At 37.5% G+C, this 18,245-nt stretch overlaps 1 protein-coding gene across 1 annotated transcript in view; it reads right to left on the bottom strand.

Moving 5' to 3' along the window:
* KALRN (kalirin RhoGEF kinase) overlaps positions 1-18,245 on the bottom strand; it is a 536,528-nt gene that overhangs the window by 260,627 nt on the left and 257,656 nt on the right. The gene's annotated exons all lie outside the window — the stretch shown is intronic.

Raw genomic sequence — 18,245 nt, forward strand, 5'->3', positions numbered from 1 at the left:
AGAAAAGGCCGCAACTGGTAAATCAGGCGAACCTGATAAAACGCCCCCCTGGTCACGGCCGACAAATGGTCATCCAAAGTCAGCCGTGAATCCAGGAGGACTCCCAAGTTGCGCGCCCTCTCTGAGGGGGCCAAAGACTCGCCCCCTATAGTCAGCGATGGCGTCAGCTGACCATACCGAGACGCCGGCAACCACAGCCGGCAACCACAGCCACTCGGTCTTGGAAGGGTTGAGCCTGAGTCTGTTCCTCCCCATCCAGACCCGTACGGCCTCCAGACCCGTACGGCCTGGTTTCAGCCTAACTATATGTGTACTTTTGGTTTTTCTTGCCTAAGTGTAAGACTTTGCTTTTCTCTACATTGAATTTAATTTTGTCACATAGGGCCCAGTGTTCAAGTCTGTCAAGATCCATCTGGATCTTGAGCCTATCATCTAGGGTGTTGGCTATTCCTGCTAGCTTAGCATCATCTGCAAATTTGATAAGTTCCCCTTCTATTCCCTCATCTAAGTCGTTTATGAAGATATTGGAGACTACTGGGCCTAGGACAGAACCGTGTGGTACCCCATGACTTACATCCCTCCATGAAGACATAGGACTACTACTACATTAAGGACTACTCGTTGAGTACGGTTTGTCAGCCAGTTAAAAATCCATCTGATGGTGATGCTGTCTATCCCACTTTTTTTTTTTTAGCTTTCCAAGAAGTAGTTTGTGGTCTACTTTGTTGAATGTCTTGCTGAAGTCTAAGTATTCTATGTCCACAGCATTTTGCTGGTCTACTAATTTAGTTACTTGGTCAAAGAATGGAATAAGATTGGTTTGACATGATCCGTTTTTGACAAACCCGTGCTGGCTTCAAGTTATAACTTTGTTTGTTTCTAGATGTTCACAGATCTGTTTTTTGATTATCTTTTCCAGTATCTTCCCAGGTATTGATGTTAGGCTGATTGGTCTATAGTTTCCTGGGTCTGTTTTTTTCCTTGTTTGAAGATGGGAACCACATCAGTTCTTTTCCAATCCTCTGGTGGTTCCCCGGTGCTCCAGGATTTTTGACAGATAGGGAACAGAGGTTCTGAGATGACATCTACCAGCTTCTTCAGAACTCTGAAATGTAATCTGTCAAATCCTGGTGATTTATGTTCATCAAGACCAGATAGGTGTTCTCTTACCATTTTTTGTTTATTTTAACTTTGATTTCTAGTCTTTTTCAGTTAAGTTTTTGGTAGATTGGGCTATAATGTCTTTATGCAAACAATGAGTTAAGCAGCTCTGATTTCTCTCTGCTGCCTGTTACTTCCTTGCCGTCTTCTCTCTTTAGTGGACTGACTGTTTCCTTGATTTTTTCTTGTTTATATGTTGAAAGAAACTTTTTTTTAATCTTTGACTTTTATTGCAAGTCTTTGTTCATTCTGAGCCTTTGCTTTCCTGACTTCTTCTTTACAGATTCTGGCTATCTGCTGATATTCTGCCTTAGTTATGTGTCCCTCTTTCCATTTTTTGTACTAATCCTTTTTGTCTTTGAGTTTATCAGAGATATGTTTGTACATATCTTGTACAAACATATCTCTGATTTCTTGTTTCTTGTTAGATTTCTTGTTTTTCTTTTTCAGTGGTATTGTGCTGGATTGGGCTTTTATGATCACATTTTTCAGAGTTTCCCAAGCTTCTTGAGTTGTTTTCCCCTTCAGGATTTTCATCCAAGGAATCTTTCCCAATTTCTCTCGGATTTTGTTAAAATCAGCTCTGGTCTAAGACTCTGGTATCATTATGTTCTATTGCTTGCGTTTGCATTATATTGAATTCAAGTATGACATGGTCACTCTTACCCAAGGTTTTTGCAGTTTCAACCTCTATCACTTCTTCCCTGTTCATGAGAAGTAGGTCCAATATGGCTGTCCCTCTAGTTCCCTCCTCTAATTTTTGGACAACAAAGTTGTCGGGTAGGTTGGTCAGGAATTTATTCGATTTCTCACTTGGTGCAGAATTAGTCTTCCAGTTGATGTATGGGTAATTGAAGTGTCCCCTTAATACTGGAATGTGTTTCCTACATATATTTGTTAATTGGTTAGCAAAAAGTACATCTATAATAAAAATAAACCAAGGCAGCAAATATACCTAAAACTCCTTCCTTCTCCTTTTTTCCCCATAACCACCTGGTGAAGTAAGTTGGGCTGAGAGAGAATGACTGGCCCAAAGTTACCCAGATGGCTTTAACTCTTAATTCATGGTCTCTTGATTAAAAGCCTAGTGCCTTGATTACTACACCAAACTGACTCTCCAATTTGACTTCATTTAAATGTTTTAAATAAACAAATGAATTAATACTAACCGCATTAGGATCTGAAAATATCATTATAGATATTTCAACCAAGTTCCCAAAAATAAATAAATACAGTACATTGATCTTTTATAGGAAATTGGATAAATATGATGAATTAACCCCAAACTATGGTTGATATAGAAACTCCCCATGCAGTCCAAAAGATGTATTTGATGTTATTTGGAGAGATGAATATGGTACTCATGTGGACACTACTTACCATGCAGATAATAAAACTCTGGAATGTTAAATAAATTCTAGGAAAGGATGATACAACACTGATATATTTCTCTAGAGGCTACTACCTTAGTATCCCTTTCTCATCTAGTGTCTTTTTCATCTGAGTTATTTGGCAGCAATAACAAGGACCATGACTGAAGGAAAATCAATGCAGAATTGCTACTTGCTGGGAAATTAACTGCTAGAACTAGTGTGCCTTTCAAAGGAAGACACTGATGGACATGGGGTTAACTGACAGCATATCAGAGGATGTAACTGAGCATAACTGAGGATACAACTCTAGTTCTTACAAATAATTTATTTACAGCACAAGAATCCAAGACATATGCAACTAACATATCCCCAAAGCCTCAAAAACACCACACCAACAATGCAGGTGTGATAATGCAATTATAATAGAATTTAACCAAAGAACAGGCTTAAGTGGAAACAAAAATGTCTGTGTTGCTGATACAATTCATGTCACCATAATTCAAGAAAAGTAAATTGTCATTGCAAACTAATTATTTTAAACTTTTAAATTTTAAACAGAAATTAGTTATCACACAAAAAGTAAAGGAGAAATGCCATTTGAATGAGAATATCAAGTCCATTTTTCTTGCCAATGATCAACTCATATAAATTTAATAAACAAACACACAAGCTCCTTCTTTGGGGGAAGTTACTGTGCCACAACAGATGGCTAGCTGGACATTTTGGGATATTAAAACAAACCTTGTTCTCCATTATTGTTGGGGGATTCACATTAGAGGAGATCACAAGACCCCCCATATCGTGTTGCCATTCTTGCCAAATTCTCATTGACAAGTGACTTGTTCTATTGTATCCCCTCTGGTGCAGGAAGACCAACCTGAAATATTTCATTGGAACTCTGACACAGAGATGAGAAGCAGCTTGATACACATATATGTCTTCTGCCACTTTGATATTTCCATTAACCAATACCCTTGCAGGCACCAAAACATCTGACTGGTTGAATATTCTAGCTATGGCGCTTATCAGCAGTTCAAGCTTAGAAGAAGAATGGAAATGGTTGAAAGTAGAAGGGGACAAGACCTGTCTCCTATCTTTGTGAAAAAGGCAGAGAATGTCCTGCCTGAAGGTATGGGGGAAAAGTTCTGAATTGACGGGAATTCCCGACAAATTAGAATTTAAGAAAACGGCCATATAGTGGGACCTAGGAAGTGTGCCTTTTCCATGGCAGTCTCTATCCTGTGGAATAGCATTCCCTAGAAGGCATAAAGGGAAGGAGAAGGAGGGGGAGGGGGGGAGGAGGAGGGGAGGAGGAGTCTGTTGAGACAAAATACATAAATTCTAGGAGCTAAGAATTATGAAGCCTAGCTCAAGAACAGTAGCAAATCCTCATGCTAAAGCATGCGGCTTGATGATCATAGGATGGAAGAAAGGAACATTGTATACAGTCCCAATCAAGCAAAAAAAAAAAAAAAAAAGCTTGTTCCCCTAATTCCACTATTTCAGTTTTGCTGAAAGACTTTGCGGAAGACTTCATATTTCTGGTCAAATTATACTTCTTCATATTGATAATTTAATTATTTGGCATTATGAGCAGTTATAGGGGAACATGAGAGGACAGGCAACATCACATACATCATGACATTACAGTAATGTGAATTACATATGGTAGATCAATTATGTCATGATGCAACTGATGCAAATTACATTTGCACAATGGCATCATGTTATATATGTGATTTATCATGGCTTTTACCAGACAACCATGCCTGACATCAATAATTTAGCTCAATTGCAATTATATATCTATGAACTCTAGATGCTTCCATTTTTCTTGCTTTGTTGTTGATATAGCTTGCCCAAATAGACTGTAAAAGGCAATATTTCAGCGAGAAACATTAAGATTGCACAAATAGGCCTAAGGGAGCATGTTAATTTTTTATTTGGGTATAATTTCAAGTGTGACTAATGTGAAAGCCAAAATAATTGGCAGGATTTGTTGATTAAGCCCCAAATGTCTGTAGAGAACAAATTAAGTTCAGCTTTAATGAAAATGGGTGTATCAGGTAATACTTCTCAGTAGGATTATTTAAAGGCATTAGTACTTTTGGCAAATAAGAAAGATGGCATGCTCTCACATCTTAGATCTGAGTGAACTTCTGCACAGCGTGGATCAACCTACTTTTTCCTTGCTAACTGCATGCCTAATTCTGGGTATCAAGTTCTTCATCCCTAACCCTATGGTGTAATATTGTTCCCTGCTTAGCAGATGTTTACTATCTGCAATTCCTGTTTTTCAATGTCTTTGGAGAATTATAAAATATTATCAGCATATACAGACAATCCTTAATAGTACAGAAGCTCATTAGATAGAAACATTTTCAGGCTGGTAAACATATAAAGGGAATTTGTGTCTTGCTTGTATCTGCCTTCATACTTAAGAGTGCTTCTTAAATTTACCAGATTCTTTTGTTCCAAAGAACAGCATTAAAACGGTCCCATTTCCATAGTTTCCTAGTAGTCAAGGAACTTGTTAAAATACATAAATAATGTAACAAATTCTGATACTCTAATGAATTGGATATACCGGAAAACTCTTCAAACCTAAAACTAGAATAATTAATTGATCATTGCCACTAATTGGTGTCAGAAATCCCCACAGTGAAAGCAGAACGAACTGCCCTCCCTCCAAGTGTGGAATGATGCAGCATAAACTTAACGTTTACTGAATTATGTTTTGCCCTGGAGATTTTGGTATATTTATAGGCATAATACATACTTTTGACATTCCTGGACAATTACCACCAGGATTGTCTTCTTGGCTTTCTTTCAAAAACTTCACAATGATTTCAATTTGGCAGATTCTGGAGAGAAGAGCAATTTTTAAAAATATATTGAAAACACATTCTGCAATCTCAAGGAATTTCATTTTACATTTTTTTCCTGAGAAAGGGATGTTTTATTATAATATACCCAAACATTATGACCTTTCCAAACAAAATTTTTTACGGGTGTGTTCTTAGAACAGGCCTGTTATTTAATTCGATTTTAAAACAAACTATTTATTATCGTGGTTTTTAGTATCGCCTGTTCACCGCCCTGAGTCCCGCAAGGGAGATAGGGCGGTATATAAATTTAATAAATAAATAAAAATAAAAATAAAATGGGCTCCTAGGTTTTGGGGGGAATTATATAAATAATGTACTTTTATAATCCATTATGCAAGTGTCCAAAATATTAACATCTTTCATTAATTCTCAAGCCCTGAACTGAATACTTTCCTTCCTCCCTTCCTTCCTTCCTTCCTTCCTTCCTTCCTTCCTCCCTCCCTCCCTCCCTCCCTCCCTCCCTCCCTCCTCCCCCTGCCCCATCCCATCCTGCCTGGTCTTGTCCTGTCAGTGGGAGAAACATTTTGGCTTTTCTATTATGAATGATTTCTATAGTATTATTTTTCACAGGGGCCAAACAGAATAGCACACAATACTTCAATCATACATTGAATCACAAAAGTCATTATTATGCTAACACTTTTAATTTAATTTAATTCGATTCCTGTCTCTATTATGGAATTTGCCATGTTCATTGCAGCCATTTGCTGAGCTGATGTTGTCACATAGCTATCCCTCCCAATCCTAAACCAAATATTTTCCTGGCTATTCACCAATTATTTGAACACCTCAGAATCCACCCACTACTAGGATTCTTTTGCCCTACCACTTCACATTTACTTAAACTAAACCATAACCCTTTTTGTGGCTTATTCACTCAATCTGACTAAAAAAACACATGCCAATCCAGCATAATTATGACAAAGTTAGTTTTAGAAGGGAAGTCTCAGAACATTCAATGATATTGTTTATAATAGGGTCTTACCACATAACCCAGTCCTGTGTAATCTACTAACCAAGCACATGCCCCAATGGCAATTTAAAATTAATAAATCTCCTAGTCTTTGGTTTTCTTGGTAAGTCTGTCTGCAAAACAGAGGTTTGAAAGCCAAAAGATTGCTGGGACATTGTATTTGATTTGAAAGGACACAAGACTTGCCTAACACAAGAAGCAGTTATAGAAATGAACAGCACTGCTTTTCACTTGCCTTTCAACGTCTGCTTCATTTATGATAAATTCAACATTTTAGTATAGTCAGGAAATTATTTCAGAGAGAGACCATCATTTAGAATTTATTTCGCTTCCAGTAATAGTTTTAGCCAAAAACTCATACTAACAATTTACTAAATATTGTACTAAATATTGTAACTACCAACTATCAAGGCATTTAATTATTTTCACATGTGGAAGCAAATTAGATTACATCATTTAAAAAAATACATTTACTGCAATAGTTTTAATTCACTTAATTTTTATACATGTGCATTGCCAAATCATGAACTTACATAGGATACCAGATATCCAGCTATCAGTTTAATAACGAATCTTTTTTGATACTTTGAAAACATTTTTATATGCAGCCTTTAATGTGTATCAAATTAACAAAATTTGCACCTTTTTTACAAACATGTATTACATATATTATACTTTATGATCACCAAGAAATTGCTTGAAATTAAGCCAGGGCAGCACTTTAGATTACAATATTTTGCCAAATCAAGAATCTGTTCCTTAAATAAGTCCCTTGATTTTTTTTTTAAAGGGGCTTTGATGCAGTTACACTGTCTCTGAAAAGTAAGCCACAATTCCTCAGTTCATTTTTACTATCTTCTGTTATTATTTTCACAATCTTAGATGTCCCTTAGCACCAGTAAAATATCTGTGGGCGTTTTCTCCACTGAGGACAAATAAAAGAAGACAAATATGGAAGTTTTTGTATCATGTGTTTCAGTGGTGGGATTCAAATATGTGAACAACAGGTTCTCTGTGTGGATGCTGCTTCCGGAAGTCCGTTCTGGGCCTGGGCAACAAAAAATTAGCTACCGGTTCTGCCAAACTGGTGTGAACCAGTTGAATCCCACCACTGATGTGTTTCCATTATACACAGAGAAAGGGAAAACAATTGCTTACTGAGGGAGCCAATATGATTAGTGGAAAATCAATTGGATTGAACCAAGTTTTGTTGTCATATAAACATCAATGTTAAGATAGTTTTTTGCACTTATTAAGGTCTAAAGTAACTTCCTCCCCTCCATAAACCTTGCCATCTAAATAGTTTATCAGAGTATTAACTATCCCTGTCACTTCCAACTAAAGACAGAGTCCTACAAAGGCACTGAAAAAGAAAATGGCTGCTGCTCAGTTCACAAGCTCACCAGAGATCATGCACAGTCAAGTTATTCCATAAACTTGAGACATGTATGTCTGGCATAACCAGAAAAGTTGTCTAAGAATCATGTTCTAGTTTTAGTCTAAATATTGTAGTCTAAATAGTTTAAATATCTTCAACTTTGCCCAGAACAACAACAGAAAGCTGAATGACTGAATATAAGTTTGGCTCTTCAAAATATATTATCCTTCCTTCCTTCCTTCCTTCCTTCCCTCCCTCCCTCCCTCCTTCCTTCCTTCCCTCTTCCTTTCCCTTCCCTTCCTTTTTCCTTCTTTCTTGTATTTATATCAATCAGGAACAGTGGCACAGATTGTATTTCCCCAATATTTTATCTTTTCAACACACCTGTGAGTAGGTTAGACTGGCTATTATAATGAAGAACATTTAAAACCAGCTTCAAAATATGTATTAGTTCATGCATCAGGTTTCCTTTTGAATAGTAAAGTAACTTTAAGCTATGAAGCAATATAAAGGGAAACTTTATTAAATAAAATATATAATATGCAATGCATGTCTAAGGCACAATGCATATGCTTCAGTATTAGAGTTTCTAACATCTAAATATAAAAAGTAATCAGCTAGTAAGTTTTGACTGATAAATGTGACGCATCTAAGTAATTCACTTTCAACCTAAAAATTATTAAATGATTCTCACTATATGCTGCGAAGCATATAGTATATAACTGAGTATAACTGAGTAATCAATTGTCTGCTGACCATATAAACCAAAAGTGCATGAAAGGTTACACTAAAGATACTTTGGCAAAAATGAAAAAAAAAATGTTGTGCTAACTTTAAAAAGTAACAAATTCATTGTCACATAAGTGTTTATGTATCACAATATATTTCATCAGATTATAAATTTATCATTCATGAACAATACTTCTTTAATTGGGATAGTCTGTAATCTTAACAGAATAACAGAGTTGGAAGTGACCTTGGAGGTCTTCTAGTCCAACCCCCTGCTCAAGCAGGAGATCCTATACCATTTCATATAAATGGTTGTCCAATCTTTTCTTAAAAACCCCCAGTGTTGGAGCACTCATAACTTTTAGAGGCAAGCCATTCCACTGATTAATTGTTTTCACTGTCAGGAAATTTATCCTTACTTTTAGGTTGCTTCTTTCCTTGATTAGTTTCCATCCATTGCTTCCATTGCTCCATTGCATTCATTGTTTTGGAGCAGGGGTCTTCAAACTTGGCCCTTTTATGACTTGTGGACTTCAACTCCCAGAATTCCTCAGCCAGGCACACTGGCTGAGGAATTCTGGGAGTTGAAGTCCACAAGTCATAAAAGGACCAAGTTTGAAGACCCCTGCTCCAAAACAATGAATGCAATGGAGCAATGGAAGCAATGGATGGAAACTAATCAAGGAAAGAAGCAACCTAAAAGTAAGGATAAATAGGTTGACTCCCCTCTTCTTTGTGGCAGACACTTAGATATTGGAAGACTGCTATCATGTCACCCCTAGTCCTTCTTTCCATTAAACTAGAGATATGCAATTCCTGCAACTATTTTTCATATTTTTAGCCTCCAGTCCCCTAATCATTTTTGTTGCTCTCCTCTGCGCTATTCCTAGAGTCTCAATCTAGCAGTAGAGCATATATTATACATTCATAAGATCTTAACCTGAATGGACATTTTTTTTTGCCAGAAATCAGCAAAAAAAGGTAGCAAATCGTGATTAAATGGACACTGCAACTAGTCATAGGTCTGTTCACAAGCACCCAAATTGTGATCACATGTCATGGGAGTGGTATGATGGTCGCAAATGTGAGTACAGGCCATAAATAATTTTTTCCAAGGCCATCATAACTTTGAACTGCCATTGAACAAATAGTCATAAGTTGAGGACTACATGTATGCATAACATGCATCAGTATACTATTTATAGTCATAGTTTACTGGAAGAGATAGATCAATGATCCTAACCAGTAACAATCTTTTTAAATATTAGATATAAATTATTTATTATATTATCACTGGAATTTCCAATTAGATATAGGCCTTGGAATTCTTTCATTCATACTCAATGTTGTATTTTGACTCACCATATAACCACAGCCATCAATTTATGAAAGGGCAAGATTTTATGCAAGGCATCTCTAACATTATCTGATGTCCTCAAAATTCAAAATGTTCCCATTGGCCAAAATGGTTGGGAATTCCATTCTATCATGTTCTAACACTTCTCCTATTAAATCAAACCACAACTTTAGTCAGTCAACTATAGAGCATTTCAAATTCCAACCTAATTGTACAATAGTTTTTCTTTATATAAGTTGCTTCATTTAAGACAATCGATAAATCACTTTGCAAATGCCAATAAATTCAATGATGCTAAAACATCTCAATTATTAGAGAGGATATTTTCAAGTACTGCATGGAGCAGAATTTTCATAAAAATTAATGTATTGGAACTAGCTTGTTTATTAAAAAACATAAATCAAACCAACCCAAAATAAGAATGAAATACTTTCCATAAAAACATTTTTTGTAATTAATTTGCAAAGAGATTAATGATATATATTCATCTAAATATATAATTAAACCTCATAAACCAAATTAACATTTCCCATACAAGCCCAAAAAGTTCAATCAATTAATAAATAAACAGGATGTCCCAAATTAAGCAGTAAATTCCACTCTGAAGTCTCCCATATAAATAGAAGAGAGGAATTAGACTATTTGGTCAACCAATAAATTGGAAACAATATTTTAATTCAGCTTTTCATTGTAAAAAAACAAAAATAATTTAGACATCAGCTATACCTTCTTAAATCTTTGTCTTAGTTCCTTTCCAGCACTGATGGCGAACCTTTTAGAGACTGAGTGCCCAAACTGCAACCCAAAACCCACTTATCATCGTTGAGTGCCAGGTGGGTGTGGCCCATTGGCTGGGTGTGGCCAATTGGGTGGGCGTGGCTGCAGTGGTAACGGCAGACTGGGTGGGACTAAAAAGTTCAATCAATCAATTCCAACTTTGCAAGATCTTTTTTTTTCCCGCAAGAAGTTGAAATTGACTGATTGAACCTTTTTTTTTTTGCACGCGGCAGAGGCCTAAAGCGAAAAGGTTTTATAAAACCCAGCTGAAGGCCTAGGACTGGAGCGATGGCGCGCGTGCCCACAGAGAGGGCTCTGAGTGCCGCCTCTGGCACCCGTGCCATAGGTTCGCCATCACTGCTTTCCAGTGTTGATAACAGTTTATGAAGATAATGCAAGCTTGGATCTTAGAAATCAAATGCCTACTTACCTCAGAATAAGCCATACTAAACTATTAGATTTAGTTCTGATTAAATATATAGTTACATCAAAGTCTTCAAGAAATATAGTAAACATTTTCAGTTTAGGAAACTGAAGTTGCTCTGAGTAGACAGAGCAAGATGTGTTTGTGTGTGTGTTTATGTCTGTGTCTGTGCGTGCGCAAACAGAAACACTGAGGTAAGTTAATTTTCCTTTCTGTCTTCCATTAGTTATCTCAAGATAGGAATTTCTACTGCCATCAACACCATTGGATACAATTAAATATTCAACAATGCATTGTAATGTATATAAAGATTCTATCAATGATCCTGCCAAACTGGATTTTATTGTTTGTTTTTTACCTCAAATATTGTTTGTTTTTTACCTGAAAAGAAGACGACTCCAGATTTAATTGAATGCCATTAAATCCAATGTATAAACATAAAAAACATCTGGAGCAAATTCCAGCTTCTACATGGGGTCAACTTAGGCTGGCCAACGTCAGATAAAATCAATCTTGTGTGTCATCTTTGTGTGTCAAAACATTCGTATTTGTATATATACTTGCAAAGACTACCCTGTAAAAAGGTTAGTGTAGGATTGAAAAAAAAGAAGGATTTGAAAATATTTGAAAATAAAATATCCCATATTTTTCAAATATCAATTGTTTTAATTACACATACCGACTTTTCTTTTACTTGTACAGTATAGTGAAATGCTCAAATACACACTTTCCCCTCCTTTCTTCCACTAGGAATAGCAAAAATGAAGAAAAAGGAGGGATGGAAATGGGGTAAAAAGTAGGATGCTGCAATAGGAAAGAAAACAACAAAAACAACAACAACAAAAAGCAATCTGGAAAAACCTGGATGGGTGGAAATGGGGAAAAGGTAACTGGACAGGAAAGAAAGAAAGAAACCTTTTTGAGATGTTACAAAAAGAAAGTTAAAATTCACTAGGCAGACTACCACTCCAAACACTTAAGCCAGTGATGACGAACCTTTTAGAGACCGAGTGCCCAAACTGCAATCCAAAACCCCCTTATTTATTGCCGGGTGCTGGGTGCGAATGGCAGACTGGGTAGGTGTGGCTAAGGTGGGTGTGGTCACCTCGATGTTGCTCGTGGGGAGGGATGCCTGTGGGGGCCAGGCAGGGTTGGGGGATATCCAGGGGTCTCCGGCAGGTGGGGCAATGGGCAGGAGAGTCGTACTGTGGAGTGAGGCGAGGCAAAGCGAGGCAGGGTGGGGTGCCACTGTCACAGGGCAAGATGAGACAGGGGCCAGGGCGACTGCTGCCTGACACCATCGGCCCCCGCACACAGAGGCCAGCGAGCGCATGGGGGCCGACAGTGTCCATCAGCAGCCACAGCCTGCCGGCCCCTCGACCGGCGCACTCTGGGGCTCCACAGTCTGCGGCCAGCAGTTCAGAGAAGCTGCCTCTCAGCTGGACAGCCGGCCGACAGCTGAGGAGGCGATATAGTGGGTCTTGCCTGGGAAAAGGAGAGAATGCAAGGTCAGGGGGGATGGGATGGGTGGGAGGGAAACCAGTCGTGCTGGGATGCATCCAGCCATGTGCGACCTCGGCGAGTTAGCGGGTGGGTGGATGAAGAGGGACGGTTTCCATCTCCGGGGCATGGTGCACATGCCCATAGAGAGGACTCTGAGTGCCGCCCCTGGCATGTGTGCCATAGGTTCACCACCACTGACTTAAGCTATCCACAAAGGAATTCAAATGTTCTATATAGCGGGTTTGAAGTGAGTTGTATGTCCTTCTTTTCCTTTTTTTCAAAAGCCTCTTCTGTTCATACAAAGAAAGTAAGTATTCACAGGTTACTTGAGGAATCACATCTTTTTAAGTGTCAAGATGCAAGTGTAAACAAAAAGGGGAAAAAAATTCCCCACTTACATTGCTAAATAAGCAGGAGAATAACCATTAGGAATTATAGTTTAGTTCTACTGAGACTTTTCATGTAACCTGTAAAAACAAAAGGCAGATTTGGGCATTTCAGAAGATGTCAGAGAACTTTTTCCAGGACAAGGAACTGCACTTGAGTTTTGATGAGCTTCTTAGGAGTCAAATTCCCATTAGTGGATGTAGCCAAAAAGACAAAAAAAAAAATAAAGTGGTTTTGAGTTCACCAACATTAAAATTAAACTAATACAATTAATGTGATTATCTTCAAGCCATCTGTTTAATCATTTCCCCCTTTGTTCACAATAAACACTACAAATTTTAAACAAGTTCAGAGTTTCTGGGGGCCTCCCCTTAGGACAGGAGTGTCAAACTGCCGGCCCACGGGCCAGATGCATCATAGCAAAACCGCACCCATCCCATTGCTGGCAATGGCAAAAAAGTCACGAAACGTCATGTGACATTGCGAGTTTGACACCCCTGCCTTAGGATAATACATCTCCACTATAATACTGCCATATTCCACTTGAATCTCCCACTTCTACAAAAGGCAGACTCAACTGCAACTCCTCTGAAAATGCAAAGACAATAGGATGAAAGGGAGAATAATACTCTCAAGTTTCTTGAACTACAATAAAAGGAATTAAGAATTGCAGGGTCAAATTGCAGGGGCGGCTGGCATAGAATCATAGAGTTCTGGAGCTAGAAAGGAAGGAAAAACCAGTGCATACTGCAATGTGCAGAAAACCCAATTTAACCAACCTTGAAAGCTGCCTATCTGCCCTTTTCTTAAAAACTCTAGAGATGGAAAACCCACAGCTTCCATAGGTAGACTGTTCCAATATTGTATTCTGCTTACAATCAGGAAATTTTGCTTTATATTTAAATATTATATTTATATAATATTTAAATTAAATACAACTTATACCAATTTTCTCCTCCTGCTGCTGCTGTTAGCTGACTAAACTGATTACAATGCAAACACTTTTACATTATTGTATAAATAGAAAAAGATATAATCAAACCACTTTAATCTACTCCTAATATAACTAACAGGATATAAGATGTTTGTTAATAGCAAATGCCTAGCATTTTTCTAATCTGATAGGTAGATAAATAGGTCAGACACACTATGCCACAAGTCAATTACAGACACACTATGCCACAAGTCAATTACAGACACACTATGCCACAAGTCAATTACAGATTATATATAAATTATTATTTTTATATATATTTATATATGCCATTTTTCAAAGCATCCTTAAGAGAAAATCAAGTAACATATTAAATGATTAGACTTGGATAAGTATTTGTGATGATCATCTATGTTAAAAAAAACCCCTAGGTCTTAAATTTCTAATCGTACAATCCTTGCAAGCTACAGTAACATCTAAAGGGGCAGTTTTACTGCTACCTTATCAAGCACAACATTCGTGGATATTTGATATTTATTTGTGAAAGTTTGATCTACTACCCTCCCAGTCTAAAGCCCATTAATTATCCCACACTGAGTATGATCAAGAGGAATAAAGGATGCTGAGAGGCCAAGCTGGGTGTTGTTAAAAGTCAAATGAAAGCACAAGGCAAAAACAAAACCTTAAGGAAACTCAATCTGAAGAACAGCTGCCATATATATGTACATATAAACTAGGTAATATACATCTCAGTGTCCAAAAACCTGTTCCCTGTGTCCACTTAAAGCCTTCCTTGCTATTCAATTTCAACCCCTTTTCACTGAATAGATAGGACCTTTTTTCTTTGCAACAGAAACTAGGACAACAAGGTTACTTTTTTTATTTTGGAAACTTTTCAATGGTTGAGGTTTATAATAGAAGCACAGGCACAAAAGAGGTTTTCCCAGTATGGAAGTTGGAAGGGATTCACCTCTATCTATAAGTATTAAACAGAAACAGAACTTTATTAATATATCTGTCTTCCAGACCACTTATGAAACAAAGCATGAACATTTAGAGAAGCAAGAGCAGAGAGAACTGGAGAGAGTAGAGAGAACCTCCACAGAGGTTGAATTGAGTTTAGTCCAGCGTGGTTTTTCCCTGGCTAGCTGTCAGCTCTGCAGGCCAAACTTCAAAGGCATGTTTCTGTAGAAGGATTTGTAAGGGTCCCACACGTATTATTGAACTTTGCCTGCTGACTCCTTTTGCTAAAATCATTTTCCTGGCAGCCCTCAGGGCAATCTTAAGCAGAGACTGACAGTTGCATTTTCCTGTTATCTTTCAAAGCAAATTTGCATTGCTGAATTTCTGCCTTCTGCTTTTGCATTTCTCTCAGTATTGCTGGAATTCTAACTGCTCAGAACTAAAGTGCCCCTTTTGATTTTCCCCAAATAAATTTGGGATTATTTTTTTTTTGCCAGGACTGGGAAAAAAAGAAGGACTCGTACACCAATTATAACACTTTTCAATCTGCCTGAGCTTCCAGCTGCAGGACTTGGGTACAGCTAGTCTAAAGAAAAGAAGAAATAAGGGTGAGATGATAGCAGTATTCCAGTATTTGAGAGGCTGCCACAAAGAAGAGAGGGTCAAACTAAACTATTCTCCAAAGCCCCAGAGAGCAAGACAAGAAACAATGGAAGGAAATTAATCAAGGAGAGAAGCAACCTGGAATTAAGGAGAAACTTCCTATCAGTGAGGATAATTAACCAGTGGAACAGCTTGCCTCGAGAAATCGTGAGCACTCCATCACTGGAGGTTTTTAAGAAGAGACTGGACAGTCACTTGTCTGAGATGGTATAGGTTCTCCTGCTTGAGCAGGAGGCTGGACTAGAAGACCTCCAAGGTCCCTTCCAGCTCTATTCTATTCTATTCCTGTCTGCTGGGAGACTCTCTCTGTAATATTATCTGCCTGCTTGCATGAAAAAACAGTTGGGATGAGTTTGCCTGTCCAGATGAGTACCAAATATATCTACCTAAGTTGGGCCTGACAACTTAGTTTGCTCTACTGTATTCACTGTAGCTACCTCTGGTTGTGAAAGTTGGGCCTCAAACAAACAAGACAGGAAGAAAATCAACTCATTTGAGCTGTGGTGGTGGAGAAGGCTTCTGTGTATTCTTTGAACAGCACAGGTGACCAGCAAGGAAGTACTAGAGCGCATTAACATCAGACATGTCACTAGAAGGCAAAATCACAAAGTTGCGTCTCATGTACTTTGGCCATGTCATGCAGGGGAATTCACTGGAGAAAGTAATTATGTTGAGTAGAGTTAGCAGCAAAAGAAAATCAGGCCGCCAAAGAACACAGTGGCTGGATGCCATCAAAGCTGACACCAGCCAGAGCATAGAACAACTCAAAGAAGATCAGAAGATGTGGAGAGAGGTGGCCCACGGAATCACATGACTGAACAGATAACATTATCATCATGTTGGCCACTTAGGGCAGTTGAGGGATTCTGTGGGCAGATGCATGCTACGAAGCATAGCAGATGGCAAGGATCCTATACTCCATAGTGGAACTAGGGAGAAAAAGTATTGGGAATAACGTATAGAAGCAACTTGTGACCTTCCCTGCCAGCTTTCCCATTGACTTTGCCTGGGGAAAGCAAACAGGGAAGGTTGCAAATGACAGTCATGTGACTGTGGGCTACTGCAATTGCCATAAGAGCAAGTCAATTGCCAAACACTCAAATCACGATCACATGACTGTGGAGGTGCTGCGACAGCTGGAGGGTCAAGGACCAGTCATAAGTACTATTCATTCAGTGCCGTTTCTATAACTTTGAATGGTTGCTGAACTAGTGGTTACAAACCAAGAACCACTTGTATATCAGCCTTATCCTGTAGACCAAGCAGGAAATATGACCCAATAAACTCATTCTACTTTATTGTTAAAATACATTAACAATAATGTATATTTGTTAATGTATTTTAACTTTATTGTTAAAATACATTAACAAAGCTTTTGTAAATCTAAAAGTACAATTCTCCACCTTCATAACACCATGAGCAATTCTGAGCCATTGCCCCACTCATCATCCACCCATGAGCAATACTGTCCCTTATCTGACAATATCTTAGGCAGCATCTATTCCCTCCATCTCCCAAGGTCTTTCCCATATACCATTATAATGTATGTTTGGTCACGTTTTCAGGAAAGTGAGTAAATTTTGAATTTCATAGCTATTGCTATCAGAAACCTCATGGTTTGTATTTGTAATTTAAATAATGTAAAATTTTTAATTTATTATCTTCAATTATTGAGCTCAACTCCTATCTTTTCCCTCTTTCATTCATATATATACATACACACATACACACGTATGTATATATGTATCTATGTATGTATATACCTTGCCTATACAATATTTTAAGCTGCTAACCTTGGGGTGTAATAAATAAATAACAATTACAAAAAATATTTTTTCTTTTTTTACAGTTTACCAGTTCATGTGCAGTGGGTAAATCCCAGTGCAAAATACAAACACACCAGGGGCAATTGGATAATCACATTCCTTTTTCACTATCAATTTTTCTCCCACAGAAAGCAAAAAAGAACACAAATTGAAAATTGTAGCAAATAAAATGTGTATGTCAATTTTAAAAATTAATTTGCTTTAGTAATCTGAAAGATGGGTAGATGATGAATTTTGAAGCAGAGCTAACCAAGAAATATAGAAGTTGGAGCATTCTGTCCATAAGTAATAAATAATAAATGATAGTTCTTGAAATCCACTATTTTCCTGTACTTGATTTCAAAATAATAAATATTCCTACATTATTATGTTATTATGTTTAAAATTAAAAGCCTTATTGTTTGGCTCCAAAGTCTAAGTATCATGATTGTTTTAGAATGTTGAGTTATTAAATAGTATGGTTTTAAAAAAATACTTTATAAAAGCTGCTCTGAGAATTTCATTATAGGGTAATAAATGTTAAAAGAAATAACAAAGTAATGCTTGAAATAAACTAAAATCCTCTATTTTTTTACATACAAATATACTTGGGTTGGTATCAAATATGCCATTGTGCATTTATTGATAAATGTAGCTAATTCAGAGTTTTTGTTCAAGGCAGATTTTTATTTTCCACAGACAGAGAGTTCAAAAACTATACAGAACATTGGGAAAATTCCCCCCCCAAAATCTATTTCCTCATCTTTCCTTCACTGTCCTTCATACACAAAATAAATCAGGCAGCACAATACGGGTTAGACCATAATAAAGCCCTATTCAGACAAAGTGGTTCCTGATTTTCAGTTGAGAAGGTACTGATGAGGGGATAGCCACATGGTCTACTGATTTATTATTTTACCAGGAAACCCA

This window comes from Protobothrops mucrosquamatus, unplaced genomic scaffold, assembly GCF_001527695.2.
Source record: "Protobothrops mucrosquamatus isolate PMUCROS unplaced genomic scaffold, P.Mucros_1.0 scaffold606, whole genome shotgun sequence".
NCBI lineage: Eukaryota > Metazoa > Chordata > Lepidosauria > Squamata > Viperidae > Protobothrops > Protobothrops mucrosquamatus.